At 41.5% G+C, this 12,078-nt stretch overlaps 1 protein-coding gene across 2 annotated transcripts in view; it reads left to right on the forward strand.

The window, feature by feature from the left end:
- The window catches only part of lrp4 (low density lipoprotein receptor-related protein 4), a 124,159-nt gene that overhangs the window by 43,062 nt on the left and 69,019 nt on the right, over window positions 1-12,078 (forward strand). The gene's annotated exons all lie outside the window — the stretch shown is intronic.

Here is a 12,078-nt window from a genome sequence, read left to right on the forward strand (position 1 = left end):
AGGCTGAAAATGACCAGGCTTTCATAATCAGTAGACTCCAATATCAGATGTCAGTAAGTACTAGAATCTGTTCTGAAGATTTGATACCCAACCCTATAGTCGAAATTGTCCTTCTCTCCTAACAGCAGCCCTTTCATCTCAGTGGTGTGGCAGTCATGGTGCTGCCTCAGCAGCCGTTGAACAAATAGACAGAACTTTCACTCTCTGTGTCTCTCTTTGCCCTCCTCACCCCCCCCTCCTCTCCGACTCCATGCAGAGCACTTGCTTTCTCACCCACACTTCATAAAAACACCACAGGAGTCCTCCCACACAGGGTTATGACAGTCAGACCTGCAGCTCTTCATCTGCCCTGCTCTTCCTCTATGCAGCCTCCATCTTTTTATAAAGGCTTCATAGTCAGTATCGAGTTTGTCCCTTAAACATGTTTTTTATCTATCTGTGGAAATTTAGTCGTCTAGATTCCCATTAGGTCATTAAATGGCTAACAGTTGTGTCCAACATAGAAAAGGGAGCGAATGAATGTGCTTGTGATGTATCTTTTATGTGTTTCCTCTTTGATCATAACAGAGACTTTCCTCATTCACATACTGTATACAGTGCACACACACACACACACACACACACATACATATGTCCACAGACACACACATACACACATACTGAGTCCCAAAGCCACATAAGTACAGTGCGTAGAGGCCAGAGTCATCACAAAGGGCTGACAGTAGTGGAAAATGAAATGTAGTATGACAGGCTCGCCCCTCTCCCTCCTTAACCCCTTCACGGCCCTGTGACCAGACAGACCACACAGCACAACACACACACACACACACACACACACACACACACACATACACACACCCACCCACACAAACCCAAACACTGACTTCATCTGACACAGTGGTTCACAATCTGTTTTTTTTCTTTTCAAAGTAGTTAAAAACGGAGATAAATTGTCACCTTTCCAAGTGTTAACCAATTTATGTCAGTAAAATATCTCACGAGGCTATAAATGGGTCTCATCTAAATTTAGGTTTCCTTCAGTCTAAAGATCAAGTGATGAGGCTGGCTGTAATGTGGAGTATGGATTTCAATTATTAGACAATATATATGCTCAAAAGCCAACAATAATTGGCGGTGATTGTCCCTATTTAGAGTTTTGTTAGTCTGTACAGTAAAGTAAAAAATGCAGTAATCCATTTTTTGCCTGTATGAACTGTGTTGAATGTGAGTTGTAATCAGATGTTAAGATGTCTGTAGACGGTTGCAGGCTTGTTCGGCGTTGATGGAAGTTTCCACACTACCGGCTGCATCCTCGTCATGTTGCATGTTGAGATCTTGACACTTTGCCCAGAGAAAATAAGATTTGTAGGATTATGTTGGATTATCTCAAAATGACAGCAGATTTTCTCACTTGTTTTAGGAACAAAATAACAAGAAAGACACTCTTCAATACTTAGAGTTACATTTTTTTTCACAGTAGGGATACTTTTGTCCTCTTTCTTGCTTTTTGTTTTTTTTGTTTTGTGTTTAACTTACATGTTCCCCCCTCCCCTTACACGGTGCCAGCCCACATGCCCGTCCAGCAGCCATCCACTCATCCCTAGCCAAGTCAGTGTTATCTTTGAACTGACTTCAGAGAAATGGCCTACCAGCCATGGATGATGACACTCTGTGTGTGTGTGTGTGTGTGTGTGTGTGTGTGTCTGTACTGTATACAGCTCCGTAGCAGTACTATCCTTTCATTCCCCCTCTTGTTTGATCTCAGAGGCCTTTATTTTTAACCCTAAACAGCAGGACGATGATATATCACTGAGCGTGTAATTATGTTGTTTTCGCTCATTTCAAGGGAATAAAGGACAGTATCCTCCCACACACTTCTGGGCTGCACTTAGTTAATAGGCAATGACTTGGCTGAGTCTGTATGTGTGTGTGTGTGTGTTTGTGTGTACGCATGCCTGCCGTTGAATGAAGCGCCGCACATGATGAATATGCAGTTTTTGTAATGATGACCCTTGGTCAGCTCAGGGGGAGTGACGGCACTGTTTGACATTAAAGGCAGGCCAACAACATGCACACACACACACTCACACACACATGCTCAAACACACACTCTCCTGCTGAGGTATGTTATAAGAAAGTGATTGAATGCTGCAGTGTGATAAGACGGGAGTTTTTAATGAAAGTCTGAGATGAGCAGGCGTGAAAAGAACCCCGCTGCTGACCAACTGCTGCACATTTTCGTACACTCCTGTGAATGTTTTGTGTGCCAGTGAGCAAACCCGAGGGATGAGCATGCGATGACAGGCCCTGTCCAGGAAAGATTTTTAGCAATGCTTTTGAAGATTTTGGCATTATCTTTAAACTTGTTTGTCTGGTACTTTGTTTACATACTTAAGAGTGTGAACCGGATATTTTAAACATCCTAAGAATGCCCCCCACCCCCTCCACACTCTCCCCCTGGTTGAAACTTGGTATACATTAGCACATCCTCCACACTTGCGTCTTTTTCCCAGCAAGACTCTCAACATATGCTGCTGTGGGTAACCCGTCCACCGCATCAGGGCGGCCTGACCTATGATGGGCAAATTAGTAGGTGGAGATGAGCCGACGGAGCAGGGGGGAACCGGGCAGGGAGGATGAGCTGTTTGGCATCTTGAAGCCAAGTCAGCGTAACCCAGAGCCAACAGAACCGCAGGGAATTCAGTGAATGTGTTCTTTGAGTGTTGGAACAGCTTTAGAGCTTCCATATGTTGTAATGGAGAGAAATATGGAAATAAAAAGAGGAGGCAGGAGCTGGGGGAATTGGAGCGTAGAATCACTGAGGCGCCAACCGATCAATATTTTTCATACTAACAGTGAATCAAATGATTGTGTATAAAGTAAAAAAGGGGCCACTCGAGGTGATGAACCACGCAGAGAATTATCATTAACTCTCTGCAGCTAGTTATTCCCATCAACCTCTTTTTTTTAGGCCCATTAAGCACCTGTATTCAGTAAATAAGCACAGATAAACCCACTGTATGCTACCTGCACAGCTTTAAACAACAGGAAGACAAAGTTAGCAACTACTAGCAGCTAGCAGGTGGAAGAAAGTGGACAGAAACACATAATGAATGCTCAACTTTCCTTTCTCACAAAAATATGGTGGACACGTCTGATGCAGATTCTTCAAATTTGAAATGTTTGATATACAGCTTTTTTTTTTTTGTGACAGTGAGAGAAATCAGCAGCATGTGAACTGAATCATAAAATGTGCAAGTAACAGTAGACTGGAGCTGTTAGCAGTGTGGTCACGCTTCCCTTTTTTTTTTTTTTTTTTTTGATACTCTCACTTTGAAATGTCCCACGCTGCAGCATCAACCCAATCTGAATGTGATAGACTAGATGGGAGATGGAAGTGACACGATCACGGTGATGCGTGAGGTGAAGTTACATTCAAAATTAGACCGGTTTGTTTATCTTGGAAAAAATGACACTGATAAGCGTAAGATTGGTTTCTGTGTGCATGCATTAAAAACAATATCTTTATTATTCAGTCTGTGTCCATGATCGTGTTGAATTATGATGTTTTTGTTTAGGATTATTTTTTGCATTTTTATTTGACAGTTATTAGTAAAGAGGCAGACAGGAAATAAGGTCAGAGAGAGAGGGGGCGTGACATGCAACAAAGGTCCCTGCCTGGAATTGAACAATGGATTTGTTGAATTTTCTTTAATATGACTCGCATTGTCAGGATGTTTGTGTCATGACTGAGTTAATACAATTCAAAACTATGATGCCTTGTTTATTCAATTCAAACAATTCCATTTGTGAAGACACTAATTCAAATGACTTCTTAAGCCTTGTGGCAATTGAAGCGCTTCGAGAAAAAGTGTCCATCCCAATATAACATAAGTCAAACTTTATTGAGTGCAAATCTAGGTCATAAAAGACTAAAATAGATGTTAATTTGCAACTTCTTGACTGACTGCTCTGTGTTGGAGAATGAGCCTTTTTTTAATAGAGTGCTGCATTAATAGTTATGGCTTAATTTTGCCAGTTTTTATTTGTTCCTTTAACCTGTTTTCTGTTGTGTTGTGCTGTCTTAGAGGAAATGAAAAGAAAAAAAAATCTGACTTCTTTATTGCAGAATTAAACTGGACAACAAAACAATCCAATATCTACTGAAAGGCTAATGAATACTTAATGAAATGTTGTTCATATTAGAATTTGGATATTACCAAAGAGCTGAATCCACTGTTTGATGCTGACTGTCTTGGATGTGCCATGTAACGCTGCCATGTCCAGGATATGCATGAATCTAATCACATCTGCTTTCTTTATGTTCCCCTTTCTGTTCCCTTGGTTAACAGCATCTTGCAAGATTTGCTGTGTTTTTTCATTATTTGAAAAAACTGAAAAGTGTGACTTCTCTTTTTTAGTTTTCTGGCCAAGTCACTATTTTCACTTAAATGTCACACTACTTCTACATCTGTAAGATATAAAGAAAGATAGTGTATTCTGCCTGTTTTCTGTGTTACAAAAGGCAGGGCCCTCTTCTCAGTTGGACACTATTTCCAATATTCAGCACTACTTTTAAATCACCTCAAGAAGCCTAGAAGTTTGGTAGTCTTCCCTGCTTAACTGTGAATCATGAATGACAGCTATTACAGGTGAACAGTCGTCGTGTATACGTGACCCGTCAGGCGTATCGTTGTGTCAGCGGTCTCACACAGCGAGACGTGACGAAGGATGAACACTGTTGCCTGACAGCGAGGTGGGACGCCAGTTGTGTCCATTCTCATTGTGCAGCACTGCGCGACGCCGTGCGGCGCAGCTGAATGCAGCTGGTTTGGGACGGTTCGGGCTGAACAGTTGCTGACACGCTGAGACGCAGCTGTCTGTGCGAAGCGACGCTTTTTACAGCTCGACACCAGCAGAGGAAGGGTGGCAAGGAAGACAAGAGGATGGACAAAAGGGTCGACTCATTCCTTCCATGTTCCCCCTGTCTTCCCCTTTGCATTGTCAGACGGTTCATTTTTTTTTTTCCCCCCACCAATTTGCCGCTTATCACTTTTTATAGCGGTATACTCACGCTGAAAGAAAAGATGCAGCTTCGACCCTCCAGGTAGTCTCCAGGGAGGTCCACGCCTAATTAACTGGCAGCCTTTTGACATCGTTCAAAGCACGTGGCCACCCACTCTCCGGGCCGGGTTACCATTGTGTGTTTTGGCACCGCTGCTCTCTCCTCAACTCTTCACACTCATCATTTAACTATTCAACAACAGCAAAATGTGAAAAAAATGGTGAAATAGAGGTTAAATGCCACCTGGTTAGATCTAAAGAGAGGTACGACGTGGCAGCTTCCGGCTTCGGTTTGGTTAGGGTTACAAACAGGAGTTTAGCGGCCGGCTGCTGTAGGTGGGTCAGGTTTAGGTGTGGTGTCGGGGTGGGTTTGCGGGATCGTGTTTACCTTTTGGGGGGGGAGCAGGGGGTGGGACCACCTGTCTTGTTCCACACCAGGCTTGTTTAGACAGTTTGAGGTTGTAGCAGCGGTGGATCTTTGGTGGTCTTTGTTTCCTTTTTCTCTGCTGGAGGTTGTTTCGCTTACCTGCTTCTACTCTGTGGGCGCGGACTCTGTCAATCACCCGGCTTGTCCGTGGGTTTGAGGAGGTGGCATTTAAAAAACTTTATTCATCTGTTCATCTACAAACAAGCAAGATGTCATAGTTTCACTGTACAGTAACAAATGAGGTGATCTGCTGTTCTGCAACCAATTTTAAAATCAAGCTGGGTGTCGAGAAGGAAGACAATCCTTAAGATGAAAGCATCAGCAAAACTAATAAAAACAATAAAGTGTGAATTTTTCATCTCATTTTTTTTCAGGATTTCACTATAACACAGCTGCGTCTTTCATCAAAAAGTTTAAAAACAGTGGAGCAGAAATCCTAAAATTGGACTCAGGCTGGATTTAATCCTATTTTCTGTCATTGTTATAGAGTTGTGCTGTATTGTAGCAAACAGTGCTGAGTGAATGAGTCTGTTATGCATTTGTTATGGCTACTCTGTCTCCTTTGTTCTTTCTGTAAAACATTCAAATTTCAGAATAAGAGGGTTTTCCAGTCAGTTTTTGAATACATTATGTCACTGACTCATCATTGTGTGGTAATCCTGCAGTAGCACAGGCACATTAATCATTGTTAGCTTTAATTTTGTTAAAACATATTAAAGGCCACCCATATTGCAGCTCTTCACTCCACCTATTCACTGACTGTGTCAAACTGGCTTAAAGATTAAAAAAACATGGTTTAAAATTGTCTAAATGTAGATTTACACCAACTTCAAATCTCTATTAAAGCTAACCTCGGTTAAACTTCGGTGTCTCTGAGGCTACTTCACTACACAGGCAGTGCAATTATTTTTGTTGGAAGGCTTTTACTTTTCAATTCAGCTACAGGAAGTATGATAAGATCAGAAAAGTTTGTCCCGTAGCAGCAATTTGTCCCTGTGATGCTTCTCTGTTATGTTTTTTCTTTCTTTTTCTCCCCCCACTACTTAGCCTTTCAGCCTGTTAATAAAAAAAAAAAAAAGAAGAAGAAGGTAGATTTAGATGTATTTAGATTTAAGAGCAGGACTTAAAATCCCCACCGTTCTCCTGAGGCTACTCTACCTGCTCCACTCATCCAACATCCTTGTATTGTTGCTAAACTTGCACTTACAGCTCAAAGTGATCTACTGTCTCTTCAAAACAACCCAGCATGTGATCTGCTATCTGTGCGATGCATCAGAGGCCTGTCATGCTGGCGCTCATGAAAGCGCCGGCCTGCCATGCCTGGCTGCTGCTGCTGCTGTGTGTATGTGTGTGTGTGTGTGTGTGTGTCTTCAGCCTCCTTACATAACAATCTAGAGAGTGGCTCTTTACTTCCTTGAGAGGTTGGCACTTTAAAGGAGTCACCAGTCTACTGGCCCTGATACACATTCATATGTGTTTCTTTAACTGATAATTGATGTGCTGTTCTTTTATTCATCTCATCAGTTAACATCAGGATCTTTTGTACTTCCTTGATGCCAGTTATGATTGTTTTTAGTGGCAGCCTTACAAAAAACTGTGAACAAATGTTTGCTTTGTCTATTGGCACTTAGATGTAGTTTTAGGCCAGAAACTGCAGCCTTTTCTCTCCCAGAACATATTATCAACAATCAGCAGGTCTTTGCCCATCCCTATGAGTCATCACAGGGATGGGCGGGTCATTTAGGAAAGTATAATCACATCAGTGCTCGCTTTGTTTGTCTGACTTGACAACTTTTCTGAACTACCTATCAGCGGTGGGGCAAATAGTTTTTAGGACACAGTTATGGCAATAGTGTATTAATCATTTTTGTTGCATTATGGTCCATTTAGTTGGATTTATGCTTCTTTGAATATATGTATGCATTTGATAGCTGTTGAGAGGCAGGACCCAAACTTTACAGAAGCACAGGTGTTTTTCTCCTCCTTGTTTCCTTCTTGCATGCATTTTGATTGCGTAGGTGATGAAAAAATGATACTCTAAAGTCAAAAATTGGGCACCAGGCAGGAGAATGATGCAGAATGAACCCATATGTATCTTAAGTATCTGAGTAAAAAAAACACAACCCAGTTAGCCTATCTCCCTAGCTACTGAAGTATATGGATTCCCTTAAAGAAAAACAACACAATTTACCAAAATACTTCACTTCCTGCCACAATATGAATACTAAATTGTTTCCATTTAGCTATTAGTGCAATTTGACATTCACTTTATGTTGCCCCCTCTATGTTAAAATGCTCAGACTTCACAGTGTTTCATATCTTCTGCCTAAAATGATAACTTTGTCATGCAGTAAATGAACGGCTTTAATTCCTGCTTGAGGAACACTATTTTCATCCTCAGGTTCACTCTTGATATAATCTTGATGAGGATATAGATAGATGAGGATTTTATTGCGGTATACTGTGCATTGCTGAACTTCCTGTGTTGTGATTTCCAGCTAGCGGTGGACAATTTGCATAAAATCGTCTGTCAACTCAGTGGTATCTTCATATTGTAATAGCAAAGGAAATCATGAAATTACTTGGAAGTAAGCATATGCTGATACATTGAGCAACCATTTAACAGTCCTGATCACTGATTGGTCACACTGTGTTGCTTTAATTCAAGCAGAACTTTTAGAAAAAGGGGCTGATGCTTCCCCAAGACATCAACATCTCTATACCTGTTGACAACATCTTGCAGCATTGTCATGATATCGTCATACTGCCCAACCCTTTTCCCAGCCTTGGTATATACAAATGCATAATTATGTGTGGTGTGTGTGTGTGTGTGTGTGTGTGTGTGTGGTGTGTGTGTGTGTATATGATGGTTTCCTGCTGATGTTTCTTTGGCACTGGTCAGAAGTAGCGGATTCTGCTTTTTAAAGCATGTTTGACAAATGTAAGGCTTGTGATGTGGCTTCATGTGACACAACCTCTGCTCCAGCCCACAGACTCTAATTTACCCTAGTGCAAACCCACACACACACACACACACACACACACACACACACACACACACACACACACACACACACATAGATACACGTATACATCTAAATAAAACACAGACAAGAATAAAGTTACAAATCCAGCACAGCTTGCATCACTTCAGTATAAGTTATTGACCCATCAGGATTCTGGTCTGGATCAGGTTTTTTGGGGGATTTTCAGGCCTTAGTTGTCTGTCATGGAGGGTAAAAGTCAAACTCTTTGGGTTCGTGAACAGCAGAATGACAGATTTTGCAGGAAAAAAAAAAGATAAAAAAAAGATAAAGACAATGCGAAAGACAGGAAGAGTTGGATGACGCCATCCCTGTTTCCATCCGGAAAGTGGAGAGTTCTGGAAATGACGGGAAGGGAGAGGGGGAAGAGGAGAAAAAGAGGGGAGGCAGCTAAAGGGGGAAGTGTGAAGAGGGGATGGTGGAAAGAGAAGAATGAGGAGAAAGAGAGAGAGAGAGAAAGAGAGAGAAAGAGAGAGAGAGGGAAATAAAAAAGAAAGAGGCCATTAATTTAGTGCTGTGGGAGGGATCTGAAGGTTACTGAGCTCACTCTGCCAGGCCCTCCTGGGTTGACTGATGCCTTTGTGAGGAGGCCAGGAACCACACACACACACACACACACACACACACACACACACACACACGTCCATGCACACATACGCGTTCCAAGAAACTCTGGGTTTGTTGCGGCAGGCTAGTTTCAGCAAAATAGACACACACACACACACACACACACACACACACACACACACACACACACACACACACACACACACACAGATGGTCATTAATGGGCTTCAAAGTGGGAGCAAAATGGGAAACCTTTATTTATTTCCGCCCCTGGACGTGATTTGCTGTGATGCGTCTGAAGATGTGGTAGCTCTCAGCTGTGGTGGGAAATCAGAACAGAGTGAATGTATGGAACCTGTGTGTGTGTGTGTGTGTGTGTGTGTGTGTGTGTGTGTTTGTCTCCGTATTTTCGGACAACCATGTTTGCTCGGATGCAAACGGCTAGCCGAGACAGGCTGATGTAAAGAGTCAGTTAGCCATCTGCTGGACTGAAGAAAAGAATATGATGAATATTGTGTTTCATTACAAGTTATGAATGAAGTCCGGTTACAGCTGAGAAAGAGTGAAGATGTTAATATAGAGCTGAGGATGCCTCTTCTAATGCAGGGGAGGCCAGCTTTTGCAGCTCTCATTGGCTAAAGCGGTGTACACATTTTTTTTAGACGTTCCTTTCATCTTTAGTTTACAACACATGGGCGTGTAATGTCTGACAAGGAGCAACAAATCGCTTTGGCTTTGTTCCCAAGCCAAAAATGTCAGGAACAACTGGCCTCATCAGTCAAGAATGGAAGACAACAAAAGTTTTACTGTAAGCAGAAGAAACAACTGAGAATGTCCATTTTACTATTGAATGGATAAATTGTCTAAATTATTAAATATTCAACCCATAAACCTCATTAATCACTTCATTAATGATAAAACTGATAGGTGTCAGTACAGTCCATCAACAGTCTCATATCATCATGTTCTTTTGAGGGTGGAGGGGGGTGAGGAAGACCCTTCAAGGCAAAAATCCGCTGAATAAATCAGTTGGTGTGCTGCTTTTTTAAAAACGCTCATCCGACTTATCACAAAGGATCAGAGCTGGAAACATGTTCACACACGCAAACATACACAGATTTATAAAAACCCTTTTCGCTCCGAGGACTGACAGTACCTGAGGCGCTACAGCTTGACATTCATACTGTCTCTCTGTTACACACACACACACAGACACACACACACACACTTGTTCTGACAGAAGAGCCTCCCTTTAATGAAAGCCATTCATATTGAGATCAAACATGTTTTTTTTTTTTTTTTTGTTGCTCTCATTCAATGGCATAAATTGTCCAGCTGAAACCATATTAATCACTGACACACACTGCAGTATGGACACAGGCCAGATGGTTTGTGAGGTCTCATTTCTGCAGGGTGACATAGTGCACTGAGGCCCTGTATGTTGTGAAGTTTACAGTACACAGCTTGTTGGAGCAGTGACAGAGAAGCTACAAGGAGAAAAATCCCGCTAATATATCATGAATGTTCAAACAAACTTCCAGTAAGGATGCATGATTGTAACTAAAACATAAAAACACTCAGCTGTGGTTGTCTAAATCTCTTTGTATACACACTGACGGATGGTTCAAGTCCAGATGAAACCGCGTTTTGGACTTACGGTCCAGTTCTGAGTGGAGCAGAATAGACAGGCGGGATGTAAAGTTTGGAGGAATTTGATTGGAAGATTGAAAAGTGGGCGTGGCGTGAGGAATATGAGCTCTGTGCTGCTAAAAGTTGACGATTGATTGGAGGAAGTCATGATGTCATTGGTTGAAACTGGTTGGTTGGAGGAAGTCATGATATTATTGGTTGGAGGAAGTCATGATATCATTGGTTGAAACTGGTTGGTTGGAGGAAGTCATCATATTATTGGTTGAAACTGGGTGGTTGGAGGAAGTCATGATATCATTGGTTGAAACTGGTTGGGTTGGAGGAAGTCATGATATCATTGGTTGAAACTGGTTGGTTGGAGGAAGTCATGATATTATTGGTTGAAACTGGTTTGTTGGAGGAAGTCATGATATTATTGGTTGAAACTGGTTGGTTGGAGGAAGTCATGATATTATTGGTTGAAACTGGTTGGTTGGAGGAAGTCATGATATTATTGGTTGAAACTGGTTGGTTAGAGGAAGTCATGATATCATTGGTTGGAACTGAGGTTGGAGGAAGTCATGATATTATTGGTTGAAACTGGTTGGTTGGAGGAAGTCATGATATCATTGGTTGAAACTGTTTGGTTGGAGGAAGTCATGATATTATTGGTTGAAACTGGTTGGTTGGAGGAAGTCATGATATCATTGGTTGAAACTGGTTGGTTCAAGCTTACATAAGCACACATTATATTTTTCTTTAAAGGAAGAAAACATGATTATGATGTAAGAATACAAATATATGGATTAGTTTACTTTATTTGCTCTGCATTTGCCCTCCACTGTTCATTCAGTGTCTGAATGCTGAGTTTGTGAATATGTTCTCTATATAAAGCCTTCAAATACTCCACAATGGAATAAAAACAGTAGTGTCCATGACATGTTCACTACTTTGTTCTAAAAATCCCACAATGCAATGCTCCACATTTTAGAGACGTGAAAACTACCATAAAGTGATTCTACAGCTGATGGTGACAACACAAAGTGATGATGATTAGTTAGTGTCTGGAGTCATGATTTGCTGCTCCTCACTATTGAGCGACCTATTTAGTGTCTATTATATATTGAGTAGTGAATAAAGAGTGATTTCAGACTCAGTAAATATGACCGGGGGTGCGATCTGAAAGGGCTAAAAAGGGCTAAAAAAATTAATCTCAGCGTTATTGTCAAGGAAGCAGCATCCTGAGATGGTTTGGTATCCTACATTGTTTTTTTTTTGGGGGGGGGGGGTTTGTAATACTTGTGTGTATTGTTGGCAGCTTCAATCATAGTTGCATCAATTTATTTG

Source organism: Scomber japonicus, chromosome 1, assembly GCF_027409825.1.
Source record: "Scomber japonicus isolate fScoJap1 chromosome 1, fScoJap1.pri, whole genome shotgun sequence".
In the NCBI taxonomy this organism is placed as follows: Eukaryota; Metazoa; Chordata; class Actinopteri; order Scombriformes; family Scombridae; genus Scomber; species Scomber japonicus.